At 44.6% G+C, this 25,512-nt stretch overlaps 2 non-coding genes and 1 pseudogene across 2 annotated transcripts; all 3 read left to right on the top strand.

Annotated features, from left to right (window-relative positions):
• The first annotated feature begins 6,954 nt into the window (after positions 1–6,954).
• LOC116656312 lies at positions 6,955–8,949 on the top strand. Its single transcript, XR_004311277.2, has one exon. It is a non-coding gene; the product is annotated as a small subunit ribosomal RNA (ribosomal RNA).
• A 686-nt stretch (positions 8,950–9,635) lies between these two features.
• On the top strand, positions 9,636–9,814 carry LOC116656295. The gene has a single exon (XR_004311266.1). It is a non-coding gene; the product is annotated as a 5.8S ribosomal RNA (ribosomal RNA).
• A 330-nt stretch (positions 9,815–10,144) lies between these two features.
• LOC116656289 lies at positions 10,145–12,881 on the top strand (annotated as a pseudogene).
• Positions 12,882–25,512: the final 12,631 nt, after the last annotated feature.

Here is a 25,512-nt window from a genome sequence, read left to right as displayed (position 1 = left end):
AAATATATACACAAAGTGTTGTATATATATATTAATTATATATATTTTTTTTTAAATATATTTATTTATATATATATATATAACGCAGTGTGTATTGCACAGCGTTCGAGCGCTACAGGTAGCCAAATGCATCGTCATCTTATTAGTGACGCGCAAATATAAAATGTTGACAAGATGAATATGATATAAAAATATCATATATATAAAATGAAAAAAAAAAAATTTTTCATCAAAGTATAAGTCCGTAATATACGGACGGCGGGAGTTGTAATAACTTTTGCCTGGTAGCCCTTTGACTCGTCATCATATTAGTGACGCGCATGATTCAATTCATGAGATTCCTACTGTCCCTATCTAAACTTTTTTAAAAATATTAAAAATTTTTCCAAGTACAAAAATTTATGAATGGATTTGAATATACAAAATGTTAACACGATAATATTAATGTCTCTGCTGTATTGATAATATTAATATAATATTAAATCAACATATATATAAAATGAAAAAAAAAATTTTTTTTCATCAAAGTATAAGTCCGTAATATACGGACGGCGGGAGTTGTAATAACTTTTGCCAGGTAGCCCTTTGACTCGTCATCATATTAGTGACGCGCATGATTCAATTCATGAGATTCCTACTGTCCCTATCTAAACTTTTTTAAAAATATTAAAAATTTTTCCAAGTACAAAAATTTATGAATGGATTTGAATATACAAAATGTTAACACGATAATATTAATGTCTCTGCTGTATTGATAATATTAATATAATATTAAATCAACATATATATAAAATGAAAAAAAAAATTTTTTTCATCAAAGTATAAGTCCGTAATATACGGACGGCGGGAGTTGTAATAACTTTTGCCAGGTAGCCCTTTGACTCGTCATCATATTAGTGACGCGCATGATTCAATTCATGAGATTCCTACTGTCCCTATTGATTCGCCGTGTGGTAGCGGCGAAGAATACTGCCACAGCTCCCCATAGCTTGTCGTAGGAGGCGACTAATATGGCAAGGTTCCCCATCCGAGCTTGTCGGAGCTAAAGGGGTGGGTCACCGAGCCCACAAACTTCGGTACCACGGGTTGGATAGTGTCCAAGCACTACCATTTGAGGTAGGCCCCCTTGTGGGAGTATCGTGGTGGCTGTGGTTGATACCCAAATCGCGGGTAGAGTCCTCGGACTCGACGTGGAGTTGCGTTATACAACTCGGGCGCTGTGACCCATAGATCAGTAGAGGTGATAGATACACTTCGCTCCTCACCAAGGGGAAGTATTCTGTCCGACTCGCAGATACTTAAATTGGTACCGGGCTAGTTGCTATGTATTTGCTATAGCTTCTATTCCGGGGCGTTGGCAGGCGTACCATCCGTGCCCATGCACTATATGCCTACTCGTAGGTATATTCGAGTGCCGTGGTTGTAATCCCTTCAGTGTGGAACACGCCACGTTAAACAAGATCGGAGAGATCCGAGACATACACCTGTCCCTATCTAAACTTTTTTAAAAATATTAAAAATTTTTCCAAGTACAAAAATTTATGAATGGATTTGAATATACAAAATGTTAACACGATAATAATAATGTCTCTGCTGTATTGATAATATTAATATAATATTAAATCAACATATATATAAAATGAAAAAAAAAAATTTTTTTCATCAAAGTATAAGTCCGTAATATACGGACGGCGGGAGTTGTAATAACTTTTGCCAGGTAGCCCTTTGACTCGTCATCATATTAGTGACGCGCATGATTCAATTCATGAGATTCCTACTGTCCCTATCTAAACTTTTTTAAAAATATTAAAAATTTTTCCAAGTACAAAAATTTATGAATGGATTTGAATATACAAAATGTTAACACGATAATATTAATGTCTCTGCTGTATTGATAATATTAATATAATATTAAATCATCATATATATAAAATGAAAAAAAAAATTTTTTTTCATAAAAGTATAAGTCCGTAATATACGGACGGCGGGAGTTGTAATAACTTTTGCCTGATAGCCCTTTGACTCGTCATCATATTAGTGACGCGCATGATTCAATTCATGAGATTCCTACTGTCCCTATTTAAACTTTTTTTAAAAATAAAAATCAAAATAAAACTTTTCCAAATAACGAATATTAAAATATTTTTATATGGATATGAAAATATTAAAATATTTTTATATGGATATGAAAATATTAAAATATTTTTATATGGATATGAAAATATTAAAATATTTTTATATGGATATGAAAATATTAAAATATTTTTATATGGATATGAAAATACGTAGTATAAAAAATACCACATTTTACGAAAGCGTAGTCAAAAAGGTATATATGGTAGGTGGTGTCAGCCTACCTATATAATATATGAAATATATTATATTAAATATATTAAACATTATTATATCGATATGAGCTAATATTGATATAAGTCCGCTATTTATATGAAAATAAAGAAATTATATGAATATAGAAATAATATTCATCAAATACTAAATATTAAAATATTTTTATATGGATATGAAAATATTAAAATATGGATATCTATCCGTAGTACAAAAAATACCACAATTTACGAAAGCGTAGTCAAAAAGGTATATATGGTAGGTGGTGTCAGCCTACCTATATAATATATGAAATATATTATATTAAATATATTAAACATTATTATATCGATATGAGCTAATATTGATATAAGTCCGCTATTTATATGAAAATAAAGAAATTATATGAATATAGAAATAATATTCATCAAATACTAAATATTAAAATATTTTTATATGGATATGAAAATATTAAAATATGGATATCTATCCGTAAATATATGAAGTATATGAGAAATTTGACGGAGGGAGAAAATGTACAAAAAATACCACAATTTACGAAAGCGTAGTCAAAAAGGTATATATGGTAGGTGGTGTCAGCCTACCTATATAATATATGAAATATATTATATTAAATATATTAAACATTATTATATCGATATGAGCTAATATTGATATAAGTCCGCTATTTATATGAAAATAAAGAAATATTATCGTTAAACTCTGGAGCTTTTAAGTAAGCTGTGTCAAAAAGGTATATATGGTAGGTGGTGTCGGCCTACCTATATGAATATAGAAATAATATTCATCAAATATTAAATATAAAAATATTTTTATATGGATATGAAAATATTCATATATATACGACATATATGAAAATATATGAAGTATATGAGAAATTTGACGGAGGGAGAAAATGTATAGATAAATGACCGGTTTTACGTAAGCTGTGTCAAAAAGGTATATATTTTTTTTTTTTTTTTTTTGTTATTAACGGAGATTTTATTTAAGATCAGTCCTTAGAGAGAACAATAATTAAATAGTGTGTTGGTACCTTGGCATGAAGAATTTTGGTTAACAATATAAGGCTAGCCTATGAACATTTGTTTATATAGTTGTACCTTAACAATAGAAAATAAAAATGAAATTACATGTCATGTTTAGCTTAAGAAATTAAATTAGTTAGGTTGTTCCTTAACAATAGAAGATGAAATTACATGTCATGTTTAGCTTAAAAAATTAAATTAGTTAGGTTGTTCCTTGACTATGGTGAACTAATAGAGTAGCTTATTGTGTATCTTCTCCAAGGCGAAGATCCAATGGGTGAGTCCTTTTTAGCCTTCTTGTGGAGGCTACGTGAAGTCCTACTTGCTGCATACCTGTGAGAGGATGGAGCTGATCATTGTTGTCATTCTCTCGAACATTTTGTCCATAACTCTCTCGAGTAGGTTCTCCATCCTTGTCATAAAGGCTGCCATCTGGTCAGCTAGTGGCGTCTCGGTTGCTGTCTTTTGTTGCTGTTGTTGTGGCCAGGCTCCCTCTTTAGCTATATCGGCATAGCTTTTGGCTGAGGTGTCAACCGTTGGGTAGTTTTGTGCAGGTGGGAAAGCTAGTCGGCGTGACTGAGCTGGACGAGGTTCTTTAGGGGCCATGCTGGCCTTAGCTTTTTTATAGGCCGGGCAGCCTTTGTAGGAGGCAGGATGGGCCCCATGACAGTGGACGCATTTTGCCTTTTCTTCCTTGGTCTTTTTGCACTCGCTTGTGCTGTGATTTTCACCACATTTCACGCAGCGATGCGTCAGCTTGCAGTACCGCTGGCTATGCCCAAAACCTTGGCAACGATAACATTGCGGCACGTCGTGGAAATTTCTTGGCGGTTCAACTGTCACAACGGAGTGACAGATCCTTTTTACGTTGAACACATCTTTGTTGTTCGTGGAAGGTTCGAGGTTCACGAAGAAGATCGGTAGCGGGGTCTTCGAAATGTGCCCTATGGCATTGCGCACATCTCGGACTACGTAACCTTGGCGCCGGAAATCCTTCTTGATCTGGTCGATGTCGGTGGAATGATGTAGTCCTTTCACTACAATTCTGTAGGCTCTGTCCTCTTTATGCTGGAAGGTGTAGTACCTTTTTTCTTCACTGTCAAGTATGGATTTTAGGGCAGTATATGACTCCTTATCCGGCATCATAACCCTCACCTGATTGTTTCTGACAGCTTTGTACGTGAAGTCTTTATCTTTGCCCACAACGGCCTCAACACACGAAATTAGCCCGGCTATGTCCATCACGTCTGGGATGAAAATCGGCGGTGGTTTGATCGTCTTGGGGGCTTTCCGGGGTACCTCGTCCTTCTTCGACGTTGATGACTGATCGTCCATGTCGTCATCAGAATCGGAACCAAAATTTTCGTCATCATCTGACAGAAGGGCAAATGAGTTGTTCTTCAGCCTTGTCAAAAGCGCTCTGGCTGCCTCGCTGGTGCTGGGTTCGTCATCGTTTATTTTTCTAGCAGACTTGCGCCTGACTTCTCCTGGTTCGGATTCGCTGGACATGTCGCTGATGATGAAGTTCGTAGAATTTGCCTTTTTTCTAGGCTGCTTCACTTTCGGGGTTTGCCAGTTTAAGCCGGGTTTGTTCATGTTGATGGTTTGCCGCGACTTTGGGTTTTAAAAGTGCCCAAAGCGCAGCAGTTCCACTTATATAGATACGGTGGAGTTCGAGTTTGATCGCGTTAGAGTTAAAGTTCAACTTCGAACCTAGTGTTCGAGACGCCAGTCCGTTCGAACTAAGATGTTCGAGGCGCTAGTTGTTTCGAACTTAAAATGTTCGACGCGTCAGTTGGTTCGAACCAAAATGTTCGACAAACCAGTTGGTTCGAACCGCAGGTTTGAGTTCGAGTTTGAGGCACAAGTATTAATTTCTGAGAAATGGCGGTTCTTGGAAAATTTTTCACACACGTGGGGGATGATTTTCACTAAGAAAAACTAATTTTCTGGGATAATCGCTATCCTTAGAGTGTCACTGTCACTAGTTAGTTCGGCTTTTTCAGTTTTATTCCCGCACAAGGGGCACTAAATTCCGAGGAATTCCGACGCGTATTTCACCACTTTGTGAAATTTTGTTCGTACACAGAAAAACTTGTTTTCTGTGGAATTATGAGTGTCACTGTCACTAAATTTAGTTCAATAGTTTAAACTAAATTTTTAACGCACTAATTATTAGTTTTATTCCCGCACAAGGGGCACTAAATTCCGATGAATTGAGTTCCGACGCGTATTTCACCACTTTGTGAAATTTTGTTCGGAGCGCACAGCAGGCACGTCTGCTCCGTTCGGAGGTTCGATCGCGACTAAAAAAAAAGATATATATGGTAGGTGGTGTCGGCCTGCCTATATAATATTAATATTAAAATTTATATTATATGGATATATTTAAAATACCAAAATGAATGCTTTTAAGTGAGGGGGAGAAGATATATAAATACCACACTTTACGAAAGCGTAGTCAAAAAGATATATATGGTAGGTGGTGTCGGCCTGCCTATATAATATTAATATTAAAATTTATATTATATGGATATATTTAAAATACCAAAATGAATGCTTTTAAGTGAGGGGGAGAAGATATATAAATACCACACTTTACGAAAGCGTAGTCAAAAAGATATATATGGTAGGTGGTGTCGGCCTGCCTGTATAATATTAATATTAAAATTTATATTATATGAATATATTTAAAATACCAAAATGAATGCTTTTAAGTGAGGGGGAGAAGATATTTAAATACCACACTTTACGAAAGCGTAGTCAAAAAGGTATATATGGTAGGTGGTGTCAGCCTACCTATATAATATACAATTTTATATTATATTTATATAAATTATATTATTAAGATAATATAGTTGAAACGTAAGTGTTATATTAATATTTCATTAATTTGACAAGTTTCCGAATATTATCGTTAAACTCTGGAGCTAGGTTAGTAAAAAGTTACTTTTTCTTTCCTAGCGTCTATATGAAGTTATATTAAATTTTATTTAATTTAATTTTCATATGTGTATATGATGATGATATTATTATATATTATTATTATATGCATACATATTAAACAAAATATATATTAAAATATTAAAACTTTTGAATATGTAAGTGCTTAGTTTTATATCATATAAAACTAAACTAATTTACAAAGAAATTAAATTTTAAATTTATTATCAAATTACAATTGTTATAATATTATTATAATATTAAACAAATATATATATGTGAATATATACAAATTGTTGTATGTGAATATAAAAAGATATTTTAGAATTAAATATATGCATAATATGTAATATATTAAATAAAGGCTAAAAACAATAGAGTAGCAATTATACCATGTAAAAAGACCACACAATGTTTTTAATAAACAAAAGAAAAACCCGGTTACACGTCCCAGCCGGGTTTAAGAAAGCCAAAATTAAAATATATATAAATATTCTATATATATTTATTTTATAAAGAACGAATATTGAATGCCATTTAATAATTGGCCAAATTCGTTATTAATATAATATATACAAATATTTGCAATATTTATTTTCTAAATATCAAAATGAAAATAATATATCAAGAAATAAACATTATTCTGGTTGATCCTGCCAGTAGTTATATGCTTGTCTCAAAGATTAAGCCATGCATGTCTAAGTACACACGCATTAAAAGTGAAACCGCAAAAGGCTCATTATATCAGTTATGGTTCCTTAGATCGTTAACAGTTACTTGGATAACTGTGGTAATTCTAGAGCTAATACATGCAATTAAAACATGAACCTTATGGGACATGTGCTTTTATTAGGCTAAAACCAAGCGATCGCAAGATCGTTATATTGGTTGAACTCTAGATAACATGCAGATCGTATGGTCTTGTACCGACGACAGATCTTTCAAATGTCTGCCCTATCAACTTTTGATGGTAGTATCTAGGACTACCATGGTTGCAACGGGTAACGGGGAATCAGGGTTCGATTCCGGAGAGGGAGCCTGAGAAACGGCTACCACATCTAAGGAAGGCAGCAGGCGCGTAAATTACCCACTCCCAGCTCGGGGAGGTAGTGACGAAAAATAACAATACAGGACTCATATCCGAGGCCCTGTAATTGGAATGAGTACACTTTAAATCCTTTAACAAGGACCAATTGGAGGGCAAGTCTGGTGCCAGCAGCCGCGGTAATTCCAGCTCCAATAGCGTATATTAAAGTTGTTGCGGTTAAAACGTTCGTAGTTGAACTTGTGCTTCATACGGGTAGTACAACATACAATTGTAGTTAGTACTATATCTTTATGTATGTAAGCGTATTACCGGTGGAGTTCTTATATATGTTTAAATACTTGTATTTTTTCATATGTTCCTCCTATTTAAAAACCTGCATTAGTGCTCTTAAACGAGTGTTATTGTGGGCCGGTACAATTACTTTGAACAAATTAGAGTGCTTAAAGCAGGCTTCAAATGCCTGAATATTCTGTGCATGGGATAATGAAATAAGACCTCTGTTCTGCTTTCATTGGTTTTCAGATCAAGAGGTAATGATTAATAGAAGCAGTTTGGGGGCATTAGTATTACGACGCGAGAGGTGAAATTCTTGGACCGTCGTAAGACTAACTTAAGCGAAAGCATTTGCCAAAGATGTTTTCATTAATCAAGAACGAAAGTTAGAGGTTCGAAGGCGATCAGATACCGCCCTAGTTCTAACCATAAACGATGCCAGCTAGCAATTGGGTGTAGCTACTTTTATGGCTCTCTCAGTCGCTTCCCGGGAAACCAAAGCTTTTGGGCTCCGGGGGAAGTATGGTTGCAAAGCTGAAACTTAAAGGAATTGACGGAAGGGCACCACCAGGAGTGGAGCCTGCGGCTTAATTTGACTCAACACGGGAAAACTTACCAGGTCCGAACATAAGTGTGTAAGACAGATTGATAGCTCTTTCTCGAATCTATGGGTGGTGGTGCATGGCCGTTCTTAGTTCGTGGAGTGATTTGTCTGGTTAATTCCGATAACGAACGAGACTCAAATATATTAAATAGATATCTTCAGGATTATGGTGTTGAAGCTTATATAGCCTTCATTCATGGTGGCAGTAAAATGTTTATTGTGTTTGAATGTGTTTATGTAAGTGGAGCCGTACCTGTTGGTTTGTCCCATTATAAGGATACTAGCTTCTTAAATGGACAAATTGCGTCTAGCAATAATGAGATTGAGCAATAACAGGTCTGTGATGCCCTTAGATGTCCTGGGCTGCACGCGCGCTACAATGAAAGTATCAACGTGTATTTCCTAGACCGAGAGGTCCGGGTAAACCGCTGAACCACTTTCATGCTTGGGATTGTGAACTGAAACTGTTCACATGAACTTGGAATTCCTAGTAAGTGTGAGTCATTAACTCGCATTGATTACGTCCCTGCCCTTTGTGCACACCGCCCGTCGCTACTACCGATTGAATTATTTAGTGAGGTCTCCGGACGTGATCACTGTGACGCCTTGCGTGTTACGGTTGTTTCGCAGAAGTTGACCGAACTTGATTATTTAGAGGAAGTAAAAGTCGTAACAAGGTTTCCGTAGGTGAACCTGCGGAAGGATCATTATTGAATGAATCTTATCCGTTAATAAATATTTATTATTATTTAAATAATAAATAATGAAATATAATTAAAAATTGCCCAAAAATATATAATAATATTTTAATATATTATTAAAAAAGTAAATATATATGAATTATAGACGAATTGTCGTCTTCATTAGAAAAATAATAAAGAAATATATATATATGAATTATAGACGAATTGTCGTCTTTATTAAAAAAAAATAATAAAGAAATAAATTATAGGCGAATTGTCGTCTTTAAAAATTATATGAATATAAATATGAAATATATAAAATATAGACAAAATATTGTCTTGAAAAATATATATATGTATATAAAAAGACGAGATATCGTCTTAAAATAAATATAATTAGCTTGTATATGACTCATAATATACATGCGTTGCGGAATGTATTGTTCATATTAAATTATGCGCATACATTGATAAATGCAACACCTAAAATATACATTGTTGTACCTGATATTCAGGTTAATGCTTTATATAATATTCAACAATATAAAACTATTTATATTGATTATATAAAACTAAGACATTTCGCAACAATTATTTTAGGTATAAAAATAAATTTATTGAAGGAATTGATATATGCCAGTTAAATGGTGTATTTTTAATTTCTTTCAATAAAAATATAAATGACGAATTGTATATATTATATATATTTATAAAACTCTAAGCGGTGGATCACTCGGCTCATGGGTCGATGAAGAACGCAGCAAACTGTGCGTCATCGTGTGAACTGCAGGACACATGAACATCGACATTTTGAACGCATATCGCAGTCCATGCTGTTATGTACTTTAATTAATTTTGAAGTGCTGCTTGGACTACATATGGTTGAGGGTTGTAAGACTATGCTAATAAAGTTGTTTACTATTTTGTTTTTTAAACATTATAGTATGCATATGGTATATTATTGGATATATTTTATATATTCATAATATAAAAAATAAAAGCAATTATCTCACATAATAACAAAAATTTGTATGTGAAAAATGAAGATATACAATTCTTTCTTTTTTCAATTCAAATAATACTGAGAAATGTCTAGCATAAAAAATATGAAATATTTTTCATCTGGAATTGTCTCTTATTTAAAGATGCGAAAATTGAAAATACATCTAATATATTGTTCTTCATAAAATAAAGATATTGTAAATAATATTATTGCTTTATACAACCTCAACTCATATGGGACTACCCCCTGAATTTAAGCATATTAATTAGGGGAGGAAAAGAAACTAACAAGGATTTTCTTAGTAGCGGCGAGCGAAAAGAAATCAGTTCAGCACTAAGTCACTTTGTCTATATGGCAAATGTGAGATGCAGTGTATGGAGCGTCAATATTCTAGTATGAGAAATTAACGATTTAAGTCCTTCTTAAATGAGGCCATTTACCCATAGAGGGTGCCAGGCCCGTATAACGTTAATGATTACTAGATGATGTTTCCAAAGAGTCGTGTTGCTTGATAGTGCAGCACTAAGTGGGTGGTAAACTCCATCTAAAACTAAATATAACCATGAGACCGATAGTAAACAAGTACCGTGAGGGAAAGTTGAAAAGAACTCTGAATAGAGAGTTAAATAGTACGTGAAACTGCTTAGAGGTTAAGCCCGATGAACCTGAATATCCGTTATGGAAAATTCATCATTAAAGTTATAATATTTAAACAATATTATACAAATAATGTGCATTTTTTCCATATAAGGACATTGTAATCTATTAACATATTAAATTTATCATAAAATATGGCTTATAGTTTATTCAAATTATTATGCTTGCATTTTAACATAGAATAAATGTCATTAATTTGATAAAGTGTTGATAGACTAATAAGAATACAGTGCGTTAATTTTTCGGAATTATATAATGGCATAATTATCATTGATTTTTGTGTTTATTATAAGCACTTGTATGATTAACAATGCGAAAGATTCAGGATACCTTCGGGACCCGTCTTGAAACACGGACCAAGGAGTCTAACATATGTGCAAGTTATTGGGATATAAACCTAATAGCGTAATTAACTTGACTAATAATGGGATTAGTTTTTTAACTATTTTATAGCTAATTAACACAATCCCGGGGCGTTCTATATAGTTATGTATAATAATATTTATATTATTTATGCCTCTAACTGGAACGTACCTTGAGCAGATATGCTGTGACCCGAAAGATGGTGAACTATACTTGATCAGGTTGAAGTCAGGGGAAACCCTGATGGAAGACCGAAACAGTTCTGACGTGCAAATCGATTGTCAGAATTGAGTATAGGGGCGAAAGACCAATCGAACCATCTAGTAGCTGGTTCCTTCCGAAGTTTCCCTCAGGATAGCTGGTGCATTTTAATGTTATATAAAATAATCTTATCTGGTAAAGCGAATGATTAGAGGCCTTAGGGTCGAAACGATCTTAACCTATTCTCAAACTTTAAATGGGTAAGAACCTTAACTTTCTTGATATGAAGTTTAAGGTTATGATATATTGTGCCCAGTGGGCCACTTTTGGTAAGCAGAACTGGCGCTGTGGGATGAACCAAACGTAATGTTACGGTGCCCAAATTAACAACTCATGCAGAAACCATGAAAGGCGTTGGTTGCTTAAAACAGCAGGACGGTGATCATGGAAGTCGAAATCCGCTAAGGAGTGTGTAACAACTCACCTGCCGAAGCAACTAGCCCTTAAAATGGATGGCGCTTAAGTTGTATACCTATACATTACCGCTAAAGTAGATGATTTATATTACTTGTAATATAAATTTTGAAACTTTAGTGAGTAGGAAGGTACAATGGTATGCGTAGAAGTGTTTGGCGTAAGCCTGCATGGAGCTGCTATTGGTACAGATCTTGGTGGTAGTAGCAAATAATCGAATGAGACCTTGGAGGACTGAAGTGGAGAAGGGTTTCGTGTGAACAGTGGTTGATCACGAGTTAGTCGGTCCTAAGTTCAAGGCGAAAGCCGAAAATTTTCAAGTAAAAATAAAATTTACTATATGTAAAAATTATATACTTGAATAATTTTGAACGAAAGGGAATACGGTTCCAATTCCGTAACCTGTTGAGTATCCGTTTGTTATTAAATATGGGCCTCGTGCTCATCCTGGCAACAGGAACGACCATAAAGAAGCCGTCGAGAGATATCGGAAGAGTTTTCTTTTCTGTTTTATAGTCGTACTACCATGGAAGTCTTTCGCAGAGAGATATGGTAGATGGGCTAGAAGAGCATGACATATACTGTTGTGTCGATATTTTCTCCTCGGACCTTGAAAATTTATGGTGGGGATACGCAAACTTCTCAACAGGCCGTACCAATATCCGCAGCTGGTCTCCAAGGTGAAGAGTCTCTAGTCGATAGAATAATGTAGGTAAGGGAAGTCGGCAAATTAGATCCGTAACTTCGGGATAAGGATTGGCTCTGAAGATTGAGATAGTCGGGCTTGATTGGGAAACAATAATATGGTTTATGTGCTCGTTCTGGGTAAATAGAGTTTCGATCATTTATGGTTGTAACTTGTTCCCCGGATAGTTAGTTACGTATCCAATTGTGGAACTTTCTTGCTAAAATTTTTAAGAATACTAGTTGGGTCAAACCAATTAGTTCTTATTAATTATAACGATTATCAATTAACAATCAATTCAGAACTGGCACGGACTTGGGGAATCCGACTGTCTAATTAAAACAAAGCATTGTGATGGCCCTAGCGGGTGTTGACACAATGTGATTTCTGCCCAGTGCTCTGAATGTCAAAGTGAAGAAATTCAAGTAAGCGCGGGTCAACGGCGGGAGTAACTATGACTCTCTTAAGGTAGCCAAATGCCTCGTCATCTAATTAGTGACGCGCATGAATGGATTAACGAGATTCCTACTGTCCCTATCTTCCGAAGAGAGCGGACGTGTTTCTCGGTCGCTCCGTTTGAAAAATTAAATTCAGCTGAAATACGCTGCCTTTCTGGACAATTAATAGTGCGTTTTGTGTGCGAAGTGCGGTGCTACAAGTTGCGATTTGTGCGGTTGCTGTAGCTAACCGATTTTCGTGGAAAATTGCGTTTTTCCGTCGCGAAAATTCGCCACGTGTTTTTGGCAAAACAATAAAGCTTTAAGCTTTGGTGCTGCCATATCAGTGAAAACTATAAAAACAGCTTTCTATCAGCTGTTTTTGGTGCTGCCATATCGGCATAAAAACCTTAAGCAGCTGTGTGTTGGTGTTGCCATATAGGCATAAAACAGTGGAACAGCTGAGTGGAGTGTGGCCGTATTTAGTTAACTCTTTTGTGCTAAATTTGGTACATTTTGTGGCGCGGAGAATTCGAGTTTTCGAATTTAAATTCGAAAAATGCCGCGCGGTCGTGGTTGCCGCAGTCGCTCGGGCAGTCGCTCGAGCATAGCGAGCGCTGCTAGCGTCGCTAGTGCTGCCAGCGTCGCGGTCGAAGTCCGTCAAGCCCGGAAGTCAAGGGAGCGTTCCATTTCCTTTGACCTGGAGGCGGAACTGGAGCCGAAGAGGATGGACCAGCGGAGCTCGCCGAAGAAGGCCGTCGCCGAGATGGCCGTCTCGTGCCCTGGAGGGCTGAATGGAGCTGGGCTGGAAGCCCACGGAGCCAACACCGTCGCCCCCGCTGCCGCCACCATCGCCGCCATCATCGCCGAGCCTGTTGCCGTTGCCCCCGCTGCCGTCGCCCCCGTTGCCGTCCTTGAGCACGCTACTGCTCGCGCCGCCGTTGCTGCTGGCCAAGGAGCCGTTCTGGCTGAGTTGTTCGCAACCCAGCGTGCCGTTCGCGGTGCGTTGCTGAGCGGCAACTTGCAGTCAGTGTCGGCCACGTTGAGCCGTTATGATGAGCTCGTGGTGGCCCTGATGCTCCGGGTTGCGGAGCTGGAGACCCGAGTAGCCATGCCGCCGCCGATGACGTCAACGCTGCACCATAACGCCGTTGGACAGGCCGCCGTCCCCGTAGCCCCAGTCCCAGTCCCCCGTACTAAGGTGCGGGAGACTTGGTCCTGCGTGGTGAAAGGGACCGATCCGGAGCTCTCCAGCAGCCAGATTGCGGAGAAGGTGAGGAAGGAGGTTGCACCAGCCCTTGGAGTCCGGGTGCACGAGGTTCGGGAGCTCAAGCGTGGCGGAGCCATCATCCGCACGCCGTCAGCTTCGGAGGCCTCCAAAGTCGCAGCGTCCAGGAAGTTCGCCGAGGTGGGACTCAGCGTGGAGCGGAACCAGGCCGTCAAGCCCCGCCTGACGGTCTTCGACGTGGACACGGCGCTGTCACCGGACGTCTTCATGGAGGAGCTCTACGCCAACAACCTGAAGGATGAGATGACCGTGGCTGACTTCAAGAAGTCGGTGCACTTTGCATCGAAGCCGTGGACCGCTGCTGATGGAGGCACGACGAACGTGACTCTGGAGGTCAGCGAGAAGGCTCTGGCCGCTTTAGACACGGGCCGTGTCTATATAAAGTGGTTCAGCTTCCGCTGCCGGTCCCAGGTCCGGACGTATGCCTGCCATCGCTGCGTAGGCTTCGACCACAAGGTCCAGGAGTGCCGCTTGAAGGTGAGTGTGTGCCGCCAGTGCGGACAAGGGGGCCATGTAGCGGCGAAGTGCACCAATCCGGTGGACTGCCGAAATTGTCGTTTTAAGGGGCTACCGTCGGGGCACAATATGCTCTCGGCGGCCTGCCCAGTGTATAGCGCAGTTTTGGCACGTGTGAATGCAAGACACTAACATGTCTCGGCTCTTGCAAATTAATTGCCAGGGTTCGTACGCTGTTATGTGCGATGTGGGGCAGATGATGTGTGAAAGAGGCTGCGTCGTGGCGCTGTTGCAGGAGCCGTATAACCGCTACGGCGGTGTGCGCGGTTTGCCCGCAAATATGCGGGTATTTCCTGACAGCAGAGGCCGTGCCGCAGTCGTTGTGAATGACCCCGGCATAGAGTGCACTTTAGTGAACTCTACTGACTGGGGTGTATGTGTGGGTTTAGAGGGGATTTTTGGTAGGTTGTATGTCGTAAGTATTTATTGCAAGTTTTCCGAGCCATTAGATCCGTACCTTCAGTACATGAATGCGGTACTACTCCAGGTGAGTAGCAATCCTGTCATTCTTGGCCTTGATGCGAACGCGTCATCCCCCTTATGGTTCAGTAAGATGTCCAGGCTTGGTCCTGGCCATCGGAACTATGACCGGGGTGAGACGCTGGCCGAATGGGTGATCACCCAGGATGTACAGGTTGTTAACAAGCCTAGCGAGTGGTACACATTCAACAGTCCGAACGGAGCGAGTGACATTGATGTTACTCTCGCGAATGAGGCAGCAATGAGAGTGTGTGATTTTCAATGGAATGTGTTGGGGGGTCAAGGTGTGAGTGATCATAATCCGATTGAGATTGTGGTCACCCGCGCCGTGGCCCTGGAACCGAATGAGAGGCTTAATGGGTGGTGCTATCGTGGTGCGAATTGGGCCCTTCATGGGCATTATGTGAGAGAAGCGGCGACGCAAGTCCCGTTTAGCACCTTCTGTGCTATGAATGTGGATGAGCAGGTTGCATGTGTGACAGAGTGGGTTACGAGTGCGAATGATTCCATGTTTGCGAGGCACCGTAAGGTGACTCGTAAACGTGTTAAGTGGTGGACGCGTGAACTGCAAGCCGAGAAGCGGTCTCTCCGGTCTCTGAGGAAGAGATTCCAAAGGGCCAGAAGGACTAATGCGGACGGCGTGGCCCAGCTTAGGGATCAGCTTAGTACTCGGGTTCATGAGTACAAGCATAGGGTTTTGAGAGTGAAAGATGACGAGTGGCGTTCTTTCGTAGATCGAAATAAGCACGATCCCTGGGGTCGTGTTTACAAGATTCTGCGGGAGAATGGGAAGGAGGGGTCCAGGGATATTTGTGCCCTACGGGTTGAAGGTCGAGACCTTATAACCTGGAAGGATTGTGTGGAATGTCTTTTGTCCGAATTCTTTCCTAGGGAGGATCGGCAGCATTCAGTGCCTGATGCAGTGGGTGATGCTGATCCCCTCCTGATGAGCGAGCTTCAGTGGGCTTTCACTAAGCTTCGCTCTGGGAAAGCGCCTGGTCTGGATGGGTTCACGGGGGAAATTTGTAAAAGTGTCTGGAAGTCCATTCCGGATCACTTGTACGAATTATACTCCAAGTGTGTGAGTGAGGGGGCCTTTCCGAGTGCATGGAAGTGCACGAGGGTGAGTGTGCTCCTAAAGTCACTCGATAGGGACCGGAGCAATCCGCGTTCCTTTCGGGGCATCAGTCTCGTTCCAGTTCTTGCAAAAGTTCTGGAGAGAGTGCTGGTGGAACGGCTGCAGGAGAGTGTGGGGAGCCAGATGTCTGATAGGCAGTTTGGCTTCCGTGAAGGGAGGTGTGCGGAGGACGCTTGGAGGAGCGTTAAGGACTCTGTGAGATCCAGCAACTCCAAGTACGTCCTCGGTGTGTTTGTAGATTTCAAGGGGGCTTTCGATTACCTAAGTTGGGCCAGTGTGATTCGGAGGTTGAACGAGTGTGGGTGCCGGGACGTAGCTCTTTGGAAGAGCTATTTCTCGGGACGAAATGCGTGTGTGGTGGGAGTGAACGAGGTTGTTTGGAAGGATGTGGCTCGTGGTTGCCCACAGGGTTCCATCTGTGGTCCATTTATATGGAACCTCATGATGGACCCCCTGCTGTGGCAGCTCGAGCAAGCGTGGCAGTGTTGTGCGTATGCGGACGACTTGCTCATCTTGGTTGAGGGCCAGTCGCGTTCGATGATTGAGGCAAGCGCTTCAGAGTGCTTGCGCATTGTTGGCCAGTGGGGCGACAGTGTGGGTGTCAGCCTGGCTAGGGATAAGACTGTGACAATGCTGCTGAAAGGCAGCTTGTCCAGGCCTCCCGTGGTCAGGCTCGACGGCTCCAGCATAAGGTATGCGAAACAGGTGAAGTACCTGGGCGTGACCGTTGGAGAACGGTTGCGCTTCGCTCCACACCTTGCCAATCTGAAGGACCGATTGGTCGGTACGGTTGGACGATTGCGCCGAGTTTTGAGAAGTGAATGGGGCCTCAGCAGAAAAGCTGCTCGCACCATATATGGTGGTCTGTTTGTTGCTTGTGCAGCAAGCGGATCACCTTCGTGGTACGATGCAGTCTTGGACGTTAGGGGTAGAATGAAAATTTTAAGTGTGCAAAGGTTGATTTTGTTGGGGTGTATGCCTGTGTGTCGCACTGTCTCTACGGAGGCATTGCAAGTTTTGTTTGGAGCAGTTCCCCTTGACTTGGAGATACGGCGTAGAGCCGTAAGCTACAAGCTCAAGAAGGGGCTGCCATTGCTGCAGGATGAATGGATGTATCGTGAAATGTCGGGAGGGAACGTGGAGAGTTTAGGGCCAAGTGAATGGAAGTCTATGTTGCGTGAATGTGTCCTGTCGGACTGGCAAGCCCGATGGGATAATAGTGAGAATGGGCGGGCTACTTACGAGTTCATTCCAGATGTCTCGTTTGTTGTCGATCGACCGGACTTTGGTTTCAACCTTAGTGCCGGGTTCCTGTTGACTGGCCATGGATCGCTGAATGCATTCTTGCATAGGCGGAACTTGGCGGGCAGTCCGGAATGCCGGTGTGGCTCTCGGCAGGAGACCTGGAAACATGTTCTCTGTGAGTGTCCGTTGTATGATGATCTTCGTGATCTGGGCGGGTTGGGTGTGGTTCAGGCTGGGGGGGACTTTGACTTTAGTCAAGTGCTCTCCACGAGCGACAGGATTAGTAGATTGAATGTGTTTGCGAGAGCCGTATTCAGTCGTCGACGAATGCGTTGATTTGTAGATGCCGGGATGTGTTAGGGGTGAATGGTGCGTGAATCAGGATCGAGTGAATAGGTGTGTGCAAAGTTCGCCGGGTTTTCGCCCGCCGCCGGGGTTACCAGTCCCCGAGCTTCATGGTAGCCAAACTGGGAGTGCTTCGTTGAGTTGCACGAACCTGACCAGAGGATTTTTCTGGTACCACGGGTGATGAGGATTCACGGAGATGGTGCTCCAAATCCGCCTTGTCACAAGCCCTTAGGGGTTGTTGGGAACATAGCTGGCCGTCTTCGAGCGGTCTGGTCACTGACCAGCAGCGATTGCCGCGGTTTGCGGAAGAGGAAGGAATAGTCCTCGCCTCCGAACAGTGAGAAAGCCATGTCCATGAACACGGTGGATAAAACTGTACCACCTTATGATTTGGCTTCGGCCACTTCATAATCTATTCCCAGCAGCTATGTACTATCCAGGGCCACCGACCCGTGACTGTTCTGGAGTCAAAATCGGTAGTGTCCTTGTTGGCACGGCGCCTGACCGGAGGCTGTGATAATTTCTGGTACCACGGGTGCCAGGAGCCCACGGAACTTGTTCCGTCCTGGCTATGGTGAGGCCCCCTAGGGAGCTACGTGGTGGTTGTGGTTTAACACCCGAATGCGGGTAGAGCCTCTGGCTCGACGTGGAGTTGCGTTATACAACCGGGTGCCGTGATCCCAAAGATCGGAAGAGGTTTAGATAGGCCTCCATCCTTAACCGAGGATTAAGTCATGACCGAACAGATTGACTTACATTCGGTATCCGGCGGAATATGGTTCCAAAGGGGCGCTGATTGACGCATTGTTTCATATCCCACGCCCGAGGGGGCCGTGAGATTAAGCCAACATGGCAGGTGCTCACGTTAAACATATCAGACTTTCATGTCCCTATCTACCGAACCGAACGGACGTGTTTTCTGTGCGCTCCGGTGAAAAAATTAATATCAGCCGAAATAAGCTGCCTTTTAAGACAAATTAAAGTGCGTTTTGTGTGCGAACGTTGCTGCTACAAAGTGCGAGTTGTGCGGTTAGTGTAGCTAACGTATTTTCGCGGAAAATCGTGATTTTCCAAAGTGAAAATTCGCCACGTGGTTTGAGCAAAACAATAAAGCTTTAAGCTTTGGTGCTGCCATATCGGTGAAAACTATAAAAACAGCTTTCTATCAGCTGTTTTTGGTGCTGCCATATCGGCATAAAAACCTTAAGCAGCTGTGTGTGGTGCTGCCATATAGGCATAAAACAGTGGAACAGCTGAGTGGAGTGTGGCCGTGTGCTGAGAACTCTTTGGTCCTAATTTGTGCGGAACTTTGTGTGGCGCGTAAAGTTCGAACTTTCGAATTTAAATTTAAATTCGGAAATGCCGCGCGGTCGTGGAGGCCGCAGTCGCTCGGGCAGCCGCTCGAGTGTAGCGAGCGTTGCAAGCGTCGCTAGCGCTGCCAGCGTCGCAGTCGACGTCCGCCAAGCCAGGAAGTCAAGGGAGCGTTCCATTTCCTTTGACATGGAGTCGGAAGTGGAGCCGAAGCGCCTGGATCAACGGAGCTCGCCGAAGAAGAACAACGGTGCGGAGATGGCCTTCTCGTGCCCTGGAGGGCTGAATGGAGCTGGGCTGGAAGCCCATGGAGCCAACACCGTCGCCCCCGCTGCCGCCACCATCGCCGCCATCATCGCCGAGCCTGTTGCCGTTGCCCCCGCTGCCGTCGCCCCCGTTGCCGTCCTTGAGCACGCTACTGCTCGCGCCGCCGTTGCTGCTGGCCAAGGAGCCGTTCTGGCTGAGTTGTTCGCAACCCAGCGTGCCGTTCGCGGTGCGTTGCTGAGCGGCAACTTGCAGTCAGTGTCGGCCACGTTGAGCCGTTATGACGAGCTGGTGGTGGCCCTCATGCTCCGAGTTGGAGAGCTGGAGACCAAGCTCGCCATGCCGCCGCCGATGACGTCGACGATGCGCCCTAACGCCGCTGGACAGGCCGCCGTCCCCGTAGCCCCAGTCCCAGTCCCCCGTACTAAGGTGCGGGAGACTTGGTCCTGCGTGGTGAAAGGGACCGATCCGGAGCTCTCCAGCAGCCAGATCGTGAGCCGAACGTGACTCTGGAGGTCAGCGAGAAGGCTTTAGCCGCTTTAGATACGGGCCGTGTCTACATCAAGTGGTTTAGCTTCCGCTGCCGGTCCCAGGTCCGGACGTATGCCTGCCATCGTTGCGTGGGCTTCGACCACAAGGTCCAGGAGTGCCGGCTCAAGGTGAGTGTGTGCCGCCAGTGCGGACAAGGGGGCCATGTAGCGGCGAAGTGCACCAATCCGGTGGACTGCCGAAATTGTCGTTTTAAGGGGCTACCGTCGGGGCATAATATGCTCTCGGCGGCCTGCCCAGTATATAGCGCAGTTTTGGCGAGAGGGAATGCAAGACACTAACGGCTCTTGCAAATTAATTGCCAGGGTTCGTACGCTGTTATGTGCGATGTGGGGCAGATGATGTGTGAAAGGGGCTGCGTCGTGGCACTGTTGCAGGAGCCATACAACCGCTATGGCGGGGTGCGCGGTTTGCCCGCAAATATGCGGGTATTTCCTGACAGCAGAGGCCGCGCCGCAGTCGTTGTGAATGACCCCGGCATAGAGTGCACTTTAGTGAACTCTACTGACTGGGGTGTATGTGTGGGTTTAGAGGGGATTTTTGGTAGGTTGTATGTTGTAAGTGTATATTGCAAGTTTTCCGAGCCATTAGATCCGTACCTTCAGTACATGAATGCGGTACTACTCCAGGTGAGTAGCAATCCTGTCATTCTTGGCCTTGATGCGAACGCGTCATCCCCCTTATGGTTCAGTAAGATGTCCAGGCTTGGTCCTGGCCATCGGAACTATGACCGGGGTGAGACGCTGGCCGAATGGGTGATCACCCAGGATGTACAGGTTGTTAACAAGCCTAGCGAGTGGTACACATTCAATAGTCCGAACGGAGCGAGTGACATTGATGTTACTCTCGCGAATGAGGCAGCGATGAGAGTGTGTGATTTTCAATGGAATGTGTTGGGGGGTCAAGGTGTGAGTGATCATAATCCGATTGAGATTGTGGTCACCCGCGCCGTGGCCCTGGAACCGAATGAGGGGCTTAATGGGTGGTGCTATCGTGGAGCGAATTGGGCCCTTCATGGGCATTATGTGAGAGAAGCGGCGACGCAAGTCCCGTTTAGCACCTTCTGTGCTATGAATGTGGATGAGCAGGTTGCATGTGTGACAGAGTGGGTTACGAGTGCGAATGATTCCATGTTTGCGAGGCACCGTAAGGTGACTCGTAAACGTGTTAAGTGGTGGACGCGTGAACTGCAAGCCGAGAAGCGGTCTCTCCGGTCTCTGAGGAAGAGATTCCAAAGGGCCAGAAGGACTAATGCGGACGGCGTGGCCCAGCTTAGGGATCAGCTTAGTACTAGGGTTCATGAGTACAAGCATAGGGTTTTGCGAGTGAAAGATGACGAGTGGCGTTCTTTCGTAGATCGAAATAAACACGATCCCTGGGGTCGTGTTTACAAGATTCTGCGGGAGAATGGGAAGGAGGGGTCCAGGGATATTTGTGCCCTACGGGTTGAAGGTCGTGACCTTATAACCTGGAAGGATTGTGTGGAATGTCTTTTGTCCGAATTCTTTCCTAGGGAGGATCGGCAGCACTCAGTGCCTGATGCAGTGGGTGATGCCGATCCCCTCCTGATGAGCGAGCTTCAGTGGGCTTTCACTAAGCTTCGCTCTGGGAAAGCGCCTGGTCTGGATGGGTTCACGGGGGAAATTTGTAAAAGTGTCTGGAAGTCCATTCCAGATCACTTGTACGAATTATACTCCAAGTGTGTGAGTGAGGGGGCCTTTCCGAGTGCATGGAAGTGCACGAGGGTGAGTGTGCTCCTAAAGTCACTCGATAGGGACCGGAGCAATCCGCGTTCCTTTCGGGGCATCAGTCTCGTTCCAGTTCTTGCAAAAGTTCTGGAGAGAGTGCTGGTGGAACGGCTGCAGGAGAGTGTGGGGAGCCAGATGTCTGATAGGCAGTTTGGCTTCCGTGAAGGGAGGTGTGCGGAGGACGCTTGGAGGAGCGTTAAGGACTCTGTGAGATCCAGCAACTCCAAGTACGTTCTCGGTGTGTTTGTGGATTTTAAGGGGGCTTTTGATTACCTAAGTTGGGCTAGTGTGATTGAACGGTTGAACGAGTGTGGGTGCCGGGACGTAGCTCTTTGGAAGAGTTATTTCTCGGGACGAAATGCATGTGTGGTGGGAGTGAATGAGGTTGTTTGGAAGGATGTGGCTCGTGGTTGCCCACAGGGTTCCATCTGTGGTCCATTCATATGGAACCTCATGATGGATCCCCTGCTGTGGCAGCTCGAGCAAGCGTGGCAGTGTTGTGCGTATGCGGACGACTTGCTCATCTTGGTTGAGGGCCAGTCGCGTTCGATGATTGAGGCAAGCGCCTCAGAGTGCTTGCGCATTGTTGGCCAGTGGGGCGACAGTGTGGGTGTCAGCTTGGCAAGGGATAAGACTGTGACAATGCTGCTGAAAGGCAGCTTGTCCAGGCCTCCCGTGGTCAGGCTCGACGGCTCCAGCATAAGGTATGCGAAACAGGTGAAGTACCTGGGCGTGACCGTTGGAGAACGGTTGCGCTTCGCACCACACCTTGCCAATCTGAAGGACCGATTGGTCGGTACGGTTGGACGATTGCGCCGAGTTTTGAGAAGTGAATGGGGCCTCAGCAGAAAAGCTGCTCGCACCATATATGGTGGTCTGTTTGTTGCTTGTGCAGCAAGCGGATCACCTTCGTGGTACGATGCAGTCTTGGACGTTAGGGGTAGAATGAAAATTTTAAGTGTGCAAAGGTTGATTTTGTTGGGGTGTATGCCTGTGTGTCGCACTGTCTCTACGGAGGCATTGCAAGTTTTGTTTGGAGCAGTTCCCCTTGACTTGGAGATACGGCGTAGAGCCGTAAGCTACAAGCTCAAGAAGGGGCTGCCATTGCTGCAGGATGAATGGCTGTTTCGTGAAATGTCGGGAGGGAACGTGGAGAGTTACGGGCCAAGTGAATGGAAGTCTATGTTGCGTGAATGTGTCCTGTCGGACTGGCAAGCCCGATGGGATAATAGTGAGAATGGGCGGGCTACTTACGAGTTCATTCCAGATGTCTCGTTTGTTGTCGATCGACCGGACTTTGGTTTTAACCTTAGTGCCGGGTTCCTTTTGACTGGCCATGGGTCGCTGAATGCATTCTTGCATAGGCGGAACTTGGCGGGCAGTCCGGAATGCCGGTGTGGCTCTCGGCAGGAGACCTGGAAACATGTTCTCTGTGAGTGTCCGTTGTATGATGATCTTCGTGATCTGGGCGGGTTGGGTGTGGTTCAGGCTGGGGGGGACTTTGACTTTAGTCAAGTGCTCTCCACGAGCGACAGGATTAGTAGATTGAATGTGTTTGCGAGAGCCGTATTCAGTCGTCGACGAATGCGTTGATTTGTAGATGCCGGGATGTGTTAGGGGTGAATGGTGCGTGAATCAGGATCGAGTGATTAGGTGTGTGCAAAGTTCGCCGGGTTTTCGCCCGCCGCCGGGGCTACCAGTCCCCGAGCTTCATGGTAGCCAAACTGGGAGTGCTTCGTTGAGTTGCACGAACCTGACCAGAGGATTTTTCTGGTACCACGGGTGATGAGGATTCACGGAGATGGTGCTCCAAATCCGCCTTGTCACAAGCCCTTAGGGGTTGTTGGGAACATAGCTGGCCGTCTTCGAGCGGTCTGGTCACTGACCAGCAGCGATTGCCGCGGTTTGCGGAAGAGGAAGGAATAGTCCTCGCCTCCGAACAGTGAGAAAGCCATGTCCATGAACATGGTGGATAAAACTGTACCACCTTATGATTTGGCTTCGGCCACTTCATAATCTATTCCCAGCAGCTATGTACTATCCAGGGCCACCGACCCGTGACTGTTCTGGAGTCAAAATCGGTAGTGTCCTTGTTGGCACGGCGCCTGACCGGAGGCTGTGATAATTTCTGGTACCACGGGTGCCAGGAGCCCACGGAACTTGTTCCGTCCTGGCTATGGTGAGGCCCCCTAGGGAGCTACGTGGTGGTTGTGGTTTAACACCCGAATGCGGGTAGAGCCTCTGGCTCGACGTGGAGTTGCGTTATACAACCGGGTGCCGTGATCCCAAAGATCGGAAGAGGTTTAGATAGGCCTCCATCCTTAACCGAGGATTAAGTCATGACCGAACAGATTGACTTACATTCGGTATCCGGCGGAACATGGTTCCAAAGGGGCGCTGATTGACGCATTGTTTCATATCCCACGCCCGAGGGGGCCGTGAGATTAAGCCAACATGGCAGGTGCTCACGTTAAAAATATCAGACTTTCATGTCCCTATCTACCGAACCGAACGGACGTGTTTTCTGTGCGCTCCGGTTGAAAAATTAATATCAGCTGAAATACGCTGCCTTTTTGAACAAATTAAAGTGCGTTTTGTGTGCGAAGTGCGGTGCTACAAGTTGCGATTTGTGCGGTTGCTGTAGCTAACCGATTTTCGTGGAAAATTGCGTTTTTCCGTCGCGAAAATTCGCCACGTGGTTTCGGCATAAACAATAAAGCTTTAAGCTTTGGTGTTGCCAACTACGCGAAAAACGTAAAAAGCTTGCAAAACAGCTGTGTTTTGGTGTTGCCAACGCGGTGAAAACTATAAAAACAGCTTTTAACAGCTGTTTTTGGTGCTGCCATATCGGCAGATATACATTGAACAGCTGTGTGTTGGAGTTGCCATATAGGCAAAAAGACGTGGAACAGCTGAGTGTTGTGTGGCCGCGTTTAGCAAACTTTTGGTGCTAATTTTGCCGAACTTTTGCGCGCGCGAAATTCGAATTTGTTTTTTGAATTCGAATTCGAATTTTGAAAAATGCCGCGCGGTCGTGGATGCCGCAGCCGCTCGGGCAGTCGCTCGAGCATAGCGAGTGCTGCAAGCGTCGCTAGCGCTGCCAGCGTCGCTGTTGACGTCCGCCAGGCGAGGAAGTCGAGGGAGCGCTCGATTTCTTTCGACATGGAGTCGGAAGTGGAGCCGAAGCGCCTGGATCAACGGAGCTCGCCGAAGAAGGCCGTCGCGGAGATGGCCGTCTCGTGCCCTGGAGGGCTGAATGGAGCTGGGCTGGAAGCCCATGGAGCCAACACCGTCGCCCCCGCTGCTGCCACCATCGCCGCCATCATCGCCGAGCCCGTCACCGTCGCCCCCGTTGCCGTCGCCCCCGTTGCTGTCCTCGAGCATGCCTCTGCTCGCGCCGCCGTTGCTGCTGGACAAGGAGCTGTCCTGGCTGAGTTGTCCGCAACCCAGCGTGCCGTTCGCGGTGCGTTGCTGAGCGGCAACTTGCAGGCAGTGTCGGCCACGATGAGTCGATACGACGAGCTGGTGGTGGCCCTCATGCTCCGAGTTGGAGAGCTGGAGACCCGGCTCGCCATGCCGCCGCCGATGACACCGAGCCACAACGCCGCTGGACAAGCCGCCACCCCCGTAGCCCCAGTTCCGGTCCCCCGTACCAAGGTGCGGGAGACTTGGTCCTGCGTGGTGAAGGGAACGGACCCGGAGCTCTCCAGCCGCCAGATCGCAGACAAGGTGCGCAAGGAGGTCGCACCAGCCCTTGGAGTCCGTGTCCACGAGGTCCGGGAGCTGAAGCGTGGCGGAGCCATCATCCGCACGCCGTCAGCCTCGGAGGCGTCGAAGGTTGCAGCGTCCAGGAAGTTCGCCGAGGTCGGACTCAGCGTCGAGA

This window comes from Drosophila ananassae, unplaced genomic scaffold (assembly GCF_017639315.1).
Source record: "Drosophila ananassae strain 14024-0371.13 unplaced genomic scaffold, ASM1763931v2 tig00000108, whole genome shotgun sequence".
NCBI lineage: Eukaryota > Metazoa > Arthropoda > Insecta > Diptera > Drosophilidae > Drosophila > Drosophila ananassae.
The sequence above is the reverse complement of the archived record's forward strand: the minus strand, read 5'-3'. Positions and strand labels throughout refer to the sequence as shown.